Raw genomic sequence first — 8283 nt, 5'->3', positions numbered from 1 at the left:
GGAAGAAGTACAATCACAATGATTCTTAGAAGCAAGGGTGGCGAGACTATGTCTCACATACTTTGGACGTGTTATCAGGAGGAGTCAGTCCCTGGAGAAGGATATCGTGCCTGGTAAAGTAGAAGGTCATCCAAAAAGAGGAAGACCCTCAACAAGATGGATTAACACAGTGGCTGCAACAATGGGCTCAGGCATAGCAACGATTGTGAGAATGGCACAGGACTGGAAAGTGTTTCATACTGTTGTATACAGGGCTGCTATGAGTCAGAACCGACTCCCCGGCACCTAACAACAACAGTAATGATGATCTGTAGGAGCCCTGATGGCAAAGTGGTTAAAAGCTTGGCTGCTAACCAAAAGGTTGGCAGTTCAAATCCACCAGCCACTCCTTGGAAACCCTATGGGGCAGCTCTACTCTGTTCTATAGGGTTGCTATGAGTTGGAATCCACTCGATGGCAAGCGGTGTTAATAACCTGTAGGAGCCCTGGTAGTGCAGTGGTTAAGGTGCTCAGCTGCTAACTGAAAGGGTGGCAATTCGAACCCACCAGCTGCTCCTAGGGAGAAAGATGTGGCATCTGCTTCCTAAAAGATTTAAACCCTTGGAAACCCTATGGGGCAATTCTCCTCTGTCCTATAGAGTCACTATGAGTTGGAATCCACTCAATGGCGACTGGTTTTGAATGATCTGAATTCTAAATGTACCTTCTAGTTTAAGTTACTACCAGGATATGCTGGAAGTACTAAGAAATATCTCTCAGTATCTAATTTAGTGATTGGTAGTATGCTAAATGGAATCCAAACAGTCAAGAAGAATGAATAAATGACTGATACTGAGAAATGTTAGCCTTAGGAATACCTGATTTAATGAAGAGGGTTTTCTCTCTGAAATTTAGGAGGGACATTCCCACGGATTAACAGATGTGGTGAGGGCAAGAAAAGGAAACTTCTAGTATATACTTTGTCTGGATTATTGTCATATCACAATTGGCACATTCTGCCAAATTCATAACGGCACAGTCTCACAGAAAAAGCCATGATATTTAAATAATAGAAAAATGAGCTGATGGGTCGTTATTACAGAAATTTACCAAAATACTTAGTGGAAGAGCAAAAATAAAAGTTCACATTTTTCAAATACATGAGTGTATAATCCATTGTAGTTTTACAATACTCACCCTTAGATGTCAATCCGCTTAAGATTTACTACAATTTGATAAGATCAACATACTGCCGGAGAGTCGAGTCCCACTCATAGCACCCTATAGGACAGAGTAGAACCGTCCCATAGGGTTTCCAAGAGTGTAAATTTTTATGGAAGCAGACTGCCAGAGCTTTCTCCCACAGAGCGGCTGGGTGGTTTGAACGGCCACACTTTTGGTTAGCAGCCCAGTGCTTTAACCACTGTGCCACTAGAACTCCTCAGATGAGACCAGGAGACATATTATAGGGTCACTGTGAGTTGGAATTGACTGGAAGGCAACAGGTTTTGACTCATAAGATACATATTTTGATGTTAAAATTGGAAACAATTGAAAATCCTAGCGGGTAAAAGATACCTGGTAATTCAGGACACCACTACAACTCTCAGAGTTAAGTATTTAAAAGTGTCAGAGACACTCTTTTTAGTGCCGATTTCAGAAGGGACTATTACAAAAAAAAGAAAAGTTACTATAGAATATAAATCGGACCCAGTTTTGTGTTTTATAGCAAGAAGCCTATAACTGAATCATTTTGCCAATAGGACTGTTATAGGTCTGATAATTATGGAAATAATTTATGTACATTTTAGAATAGGATAGGATTAGGATATGGATTATGTTTATCGAACAGTTCATGGCTTACTGGGAAATATGGCAAAAGGAAAGACAGCAACCAAGGACTTCACTCTCAGATCTGCTTCTTAAAATGGCAAATTTTGTTCTAGAATGCTCGGATAAAAAAGTTTCCCTTAAAATTGGAGAAGATTGATTTTAAAATATTAAAAAAAAATTAGATTTCCTACTTTTGCCCACAATCCCAATACTTATGCATTCCATAACAGAAAAGATGTAGACATACAGGTAAAAACACAACCCACAATATACATACCAGTGGAAAAAGTATAAAAGGACTTTTATTATGCAGTTGTCAGAAAAGTATTGCAAAAAGATTATCTTCTGACCCGATATTGAGTTTAAGGACATGGAAAAACAGAGAAGGAAGTGTATAGCAGAAGGAGGACGTGGTATCTTCTACAGAAAGAAGCCAAAGGCATTAAAAAGAATTTTGCCTTGGGAGAAAATAACACGAGTATCAACAAGGCTAGAACCACTAGATTTTTGCCAGGTGTTTCCAGAACCGACAAAACATGGTCTCCGAAAAAAGTAACCTTCTTGTTTTATAACTCTCTGGAGTATAATGTATGGTAAAGAAATATTGCCATTTTACAAAAAGTGTCTCCATTGCAAATATTCTCAGGGGCCATGAACTTCAAAAGAAATAATGAAACGGTTATCTTCGTCGTGAATGCAATAAATCATGGCTTCCCCAAAGTCAATGAAAACTAGTATTTCTTAAAAAGGTGGTAATTTCAAGAATGAATTAGGACTCCACTGCAACCTACCTAACAGGGTCCATAGGGGTCGGAATGGACTCGACGGCAACGGACTTTCTTTTTTTTTTGCAACCTGTCTAGTTGGTGTGGTTATGCGTGCTCACAGGGAGCGCTGTGGATTGCTAGCAGGTCGGAAAGGTGTGCTTGGGCAGCACAGCGATGTGTCCTAGGACAGTGGGGCTTCGTTTCGCGTTTGGGGATGGGCAGGAGCCCCTCCTCCCTGAGGTCCAGACGGGTGGGTAGCCCGCGCCGGGCTCCAGCTCCCCGGGTCCGCTCTCCATCGAGCCCCGCCCACCTCAGGGGCTCCCAGGTGTCTGCCCTCGCGCCGCGCCTGACCTCCCTGAGGAGCCGCGGTGGTCGGGCGGAGCTGCCCTTCCCGGCGGCGCGCGTCTGCGGCTGGGGCGGGTGGGTGCGTGGGGGCAGGGAGCGGGCTCTTCCCGCGAAAGCCACCGGGAGGGCAGCCACAGCTCCTGGGCCTCGGATGCCCGCCCGGGGCCACGAGGGCGCCGGGGAAACCCAGAACTTCCCGCCCGGGAACGACTGCCCCCACTCCAGGCTCTGGCTGGCTGGGGGGATGTTCTCGCGAGAGAAGGAGAGGGGGCGCCGGGCGCTGCGGGTTTGGGGGGCCCGGCAAGGAGGGGAGCAGAGGCGGCGGGCAGGGCCGGGGACGCGGGGAAGCCGCTCCCGCCAGTCGCCGAGAGCCAGCCCCTGACGTCAGGAGTTTTCCTCAAAGTCAACAACAAGCCCCGCGGCGGCGGCGGCTGCGGCGGCGGCGAGAACCGAGCGGCGGCCCCGAGAGGGAGGAAGGAGGGGGCGGGGAGGCGGCGGCGGGGTCCCCCAGGCGAGGCGCGGCCCGGCGGAGGAGGCCACAGACGCCCCGACCCTGCGGGGCGCGCCCCGGGGCCCCGAGCCTCCGCCCCCCGCCGCCAGGCCGGCCGGCCCCGGCCCCCGCCCGAGCGGTGTTTTCTGGTGATGAATTGAATTTGTAGCCGATATCCGATTCCCATGTAGAGTCTCCGCCTCCTCCTCCCCCCGCCGCCGCCTCCCGCTCCCTCCTCCTCCCGCCGCCGCCGCCGCCTCCCGCTCCAGCTCCGCGGCCCGGCCCGGCCGGCTCCCTCCCTCCCACCCCTGCAGCCCTTCGCTCGTCCGCCCGCCCGCCCGCCCGCCGGCCGCACCGGGCTCCAGGGGGGCCAGAGGCTCTGCGGGGTGGGGGGAGGACAGGAGGGGAGGAGGAGGGAGGGGGGACCCCCGAGTCGCCCCCTCTCCTCCCCCCGCCCCCCCGGCTCCATCCTCCGCCGCCGCCCGAGCAGCTGCGGGGCCGCCGCCGCCGCCTTTGCAGGTAACAGCCACCGCCCCCCACCCTCGTCCCCCTCCCCGCGTCTGCTGTACTCTCGCCGGCCCCCCGGCGCGGTCCTCCCTCGCAGCCTCTCTCCGGCGGGGGGTGGCGGCGGGGGTGGGGTGAAGCAGGGGCGTCTGGGCTGTCACCGCGCCGGGGAGGTGGGCGCCGGGGGCATGGGCGGGGGCTGGGTCACTGGAGGCTTTGGGGTGTGGGTGGGGAGGCCGAGGGATGCCCGCTGCGGATGACACTGACAGCCCCTCACTTTCCGGGGGCAGCCGGGGGGCGACGGTGCACGGGGGCCGGGGAGGGGTGTTCTCGGCCTAGCCGTACCGTCCGTGTCTGGGCTGCTCCGGCCCCGGCGCCTCTAGTCTCTGCGCAACTCTCGCTGCTTCCCCGCGCCCCTCCCGCCTGGCCGCGCGGCGTGGGGAGGGGGCGCCGGCCTGGCCTGGGGTGGCGGCGAGGTTATGTAACGCGTGGAGCGGCCGGCGTCTGTGTGTTTGGGTGGGGGGGAGGGTGCTGTCTGCCGCGCGCCCTGGCGCTGGGGCTGTCTGCGCGCGTGGGGTGGGGTGAAGGCAAGGATGCGCAGGAGTCCCCGGGGTCTCCTGCCTCCCCAGCCCACCCGGCGGGCGGCGCGCAGGAAAAGACGGCCCTGGTGGGGTGGGGGGTGTGTGGGAGGTGGGTAACGCGCTTGTCTGTGTTTTTAATAGTAGTGGGGTTTTGATCCGCTTGGGAGTTGTGTGCTAAGAATAGAAATGTGCGGAGATGCTGTCGCGGCTGGCGGCGGCGGCGGCGGCTCAGGCTGCAAGTAAACAAACCAGCCTCTTCCTCGTCCACCTCCTTCCCCTGCGCATCGGTCAGCATCAGCCATGATGCTGGTGGGGCCCTTCAGAGCCAGAGTTAAAGCCTAGCTGGTTGATGTGTTCGTGCCGACGCCTGGGCAGGGTCACCCGGTGTTTGGGATTTCCCGGGAATCCACAGCTAGGCTAGAGATACTGAATCTCTTTGGGGCCAGGTTTTCAAATATCAGTACTTACTGTTTATCTTCTGAAAGCAGAGGCGGTGCATACGCATAAGTCAAGGTTAGGATGCTTACATTAAAAAAACATTGCTTACATCAAAATACGCTATGATGAAAATAAAACCAACTTTTTTCACCAGTGTCTTACATTGGTTGAAAGCCCAGTAGGTTGTAATTGATACCCTTCCAAATAGAAATTGAACATTGAAATCTATGTATTTGTATTGATTAAGTTAGGATAAAATGGTCACGCTTTGTTCTTAGTTCATCTTGGAGCTAAAGAATATAAAATAATGATTTTTTGCAGTTAATACATGGCCAATTGCTTCAGATCGTCAATTTAGACTTGTTACATATTTGGTAAAGCATCGGAGTGTTATATCTAAGGCTGTAAAATCACTAAGACAACTACTGAGTTTTGTTTTTGGTAAGAGCTGATTAGGTTATATATTCAGTTAGGAACTAGTTGAAAAAACAAAGGTAGAAGAGTCCAGTAAAGATGGTTTGGGAAATAATGATTAAGACGGCACTGGGTTTTTGGGTCTTCAGAACTTGAGTGTCATTCGTGAAATACATGTAAACAAATATCCATATATCTTGAAGGTGGTTGTCTAAAACATGAAAATGTTTTTATTAAAAGGTCTATTTATGAGTAGGTTATTAGCCTTCCGAGGTACATGACAATACAGATTTGTATACAAGCTATATCAGAACTCTAGGGTTTTTAAAATTATTACATAATTTGATTTTGAAAGCTTATTAAGAAGATTGCATTTGAAGATGTACTTTTTTTTCCCTTACTGAGATTAACCCTGGTATCTTTGATTCAAGCTTCTGATTTTGAAATGGTAGAGTGCATATATCACATGAATGGGACAGGCATTTGGGTTTAGTTAAATGTAGGGTTTTTTCAGTTTCATGTTTGCGTTTTGTACTTAGAGTTTTAAGTTTTATTATTTTAAAAATACTATTTAGTCTAAGGTGATTTTGCAAAAAAGTTTATGAACTTATTATATGAATTTTGTCCTACTATATTTAGCCTCTAATTATTTGTGAATTGTTTCCCAATTTAAAATTAATTTTTAGTTTAATGATCTTGACATTGACTCTTAGTTTAAGTTGTGTATATCACTATTTAAGGTTCTGCTTTGGACTCTTTTTTGCTTACAGCGCCAAAAGACTGTTAAGTTTCACTGATTCCACTATTTGAGTCTAACTGTGTGCTAGGGGCTGATTTGAATAAAAACTTTTAATATTTACATTTCATTCAGAAGATCACTAGCGTTAGGAAAAACTTGCTTTCAGAATCATTGGACATCTAAGCACATTTTAGTGAAACTTGCTATTGGACAAATGTACCAAGCATAGGGTCTTGTGCTAATAAAGTAGGGACTAAATCAGGATTTTTAAAAAGTATTAATTTTGATTTAAATATATAAGACATTTTCTTTCTTATAAAATTCAACGGACATTTCCAACTATTTGGGTTTCTTTTGAAAGAGGAACCTGTTTTACAAACTGATTTTGTAGAAGTTTAAACTTTTTGCAAACTTTGCATACTTTTCTGAAAAGATAACTGCACTTTATTTTGTTTTACCGTTTAGTTCAAGAATTCACCATTTACAAGTTAAGACAATTATTGTTAACGGTGTGTTAGTTTTTTTTTTTGATCTTGTCTTTATAGAAGGAGGCCTGGTGGCGCAGTGGTTAAAGTGCTGGGCTGCTAACCCAAACCCGAGCACCCACCAGCAGCTCCATGGCTGAAAGCTGTGGCAGTCTGCTTCTGTAGGGACTTAACGGTCTTGGAAACCCTGTGGGACAGTTCTGCTCTGTCCTGTAGGGTTGCTATGAATCGGAATCACCAGTGGGTTTGGTTTTTTGGGTTGTTCTTATAGTATTAAAGAAATAAAGTATTTAAATATAAAACCATTTAGATTTAAGTAACATTCAGGAACAGAAAAACCAACCATATTCATTTTGTTTTAACCAACTCAGCCTTGTAATTTGACTTGCATTTTAATTTTTCTTAATATCAATGAATGCACATAGTTTTTGTATAAGATTTGTGCTGGGATATTTAAATCATTTAAAATTAACTCTTCTTACCTCCAGATGTTAGAGTGTGCATCAGTATTCTAACTCCTGGTGTCACAGAGTATGTACTTTTCTAGAGTTGCCTGAAGCTAGCCCTGAATCATTTACTGTTAAATGTTTTATCACCAGTTTTTATGTATGATGGGCTAGATTCACTTTAGAGTTAATGCTAGCCAGTACCTGGTGAGCATTTGCCATGTATTAATTCATTTAATCTTCACAACAACCTCTGCTACACTTTTGAAAGTGATTTTCACATGAGAAAAACACTTACTTTGGCATCGTAAAAATCTGTTTTAACTTTCCTAATTTTAAAACATTTTTTATTTTAGTCTCTTTCATAACTTGTTTGCACCATTATTAGAGTTTGCAGTGACATTGCTAAATTTAGGTAAGGTAGTGGAATCAAAGTAGTAAGAAAAGTGTCCTGAAACTGTTAATGACTGATGTATTAACATTCCTTTTCATTTCAGTTGTTTCAGATACCAAATTAAATGCCTCAAATGTGTACATATTTTACTGTAGCATCATAGTAGTTCTCAAGTTAGATGTAAACACATTTCCTTTACTGGGTTATCATCAAGTACTAGTCAATAGATGCTTCTTGACCTGTGGATTTCTATTTTAGTTCTCTTTTCAGTATTGCTTATACTGAAAACGATATTATTTTGTGAATTTTTTTCCAACTTAAAATTAATTTTTAGTGTAATGATCTTGACATAGACTTTTAGTTTAAGTTGTGTATATCACTATTTAAAGGTTCTGCTTTGGACCTTTTTTTTTTGCTTATAGCTGCAGAATACTGTAGAGATTTTGTGTTTCCAACTGGGTATATTTTACTAATACTCAGAGGAAAAAGTAAAAAAAAAAAAAATTTTTTTTACTAGGAGAAAACACAAAAAAGATTTTCAAGTGAGGAATTTTCCCCCCTAGTTTTAAGTAAGAAGGCCTCTAAGTACATTTTGTTGAAGGAGAGATGTGGAGGAGAGCCAGTGTTTTACCAACCAGTTTTTAGCTCAAATTTTATCAAAGTTAAATTTTGTAGTTTGAATGTTTTATCTTCCTAACTATACATTCAACTTTTTGAGGACAAAGTGTGTGCAAACGTGATACTGCCGCTTACAGTGCTGTCTATACCTGAAGTAGATAACCAGTAGGTTTTGTAGAATCACAAATATTAGCTCTGGGAGAGCTATACAGCTATTGGGAGTTTTTCTGATTCTCTGGGTTTTATGGCT

General features: G+C 45.6%; 1 protein-coding gene across 2 annotated transcripts in view; it reads left to right on the top strand.

The window, feature by feature from the left end:
- The first annotated feature begins 3853 nt into the window (after positions 1-3853).
- The window catches only part of AKT3 (AKT serine/threonine kinase 3), a 325616-nt gene continuing 321186 nt past the window's right edge, over positions 3854-8283 (top strand). For both annotated transcript variants that reach the window (XM_064276763.1, XM_064276764.1), the window contains exon 1: positions 3854-3933. The gene's annotated coding sequence lies outside the window, so the exon portion shown is untranslated. The remainder of the gene's footprint in view (positions 3934-8283) is intronic.

Source organism: Loxodonta africana, chromosome 25, assembly GCF_030014295.1.
Source record: "Loxodonta africana isolate mLoxAfr1 chromosome 25, mLoxAfr1.hap2, whole genome shotgun sequence".
Taxonomy (NCBI): Eukaryota; Metazoa; Chordata; class Mammalia; order Proboscidea; family Elephantidae; genus Loxodonta; species Loxodonta africana.
This window is presented reverse-complemented; position numbering and strand designations above follow the sequence as displayed.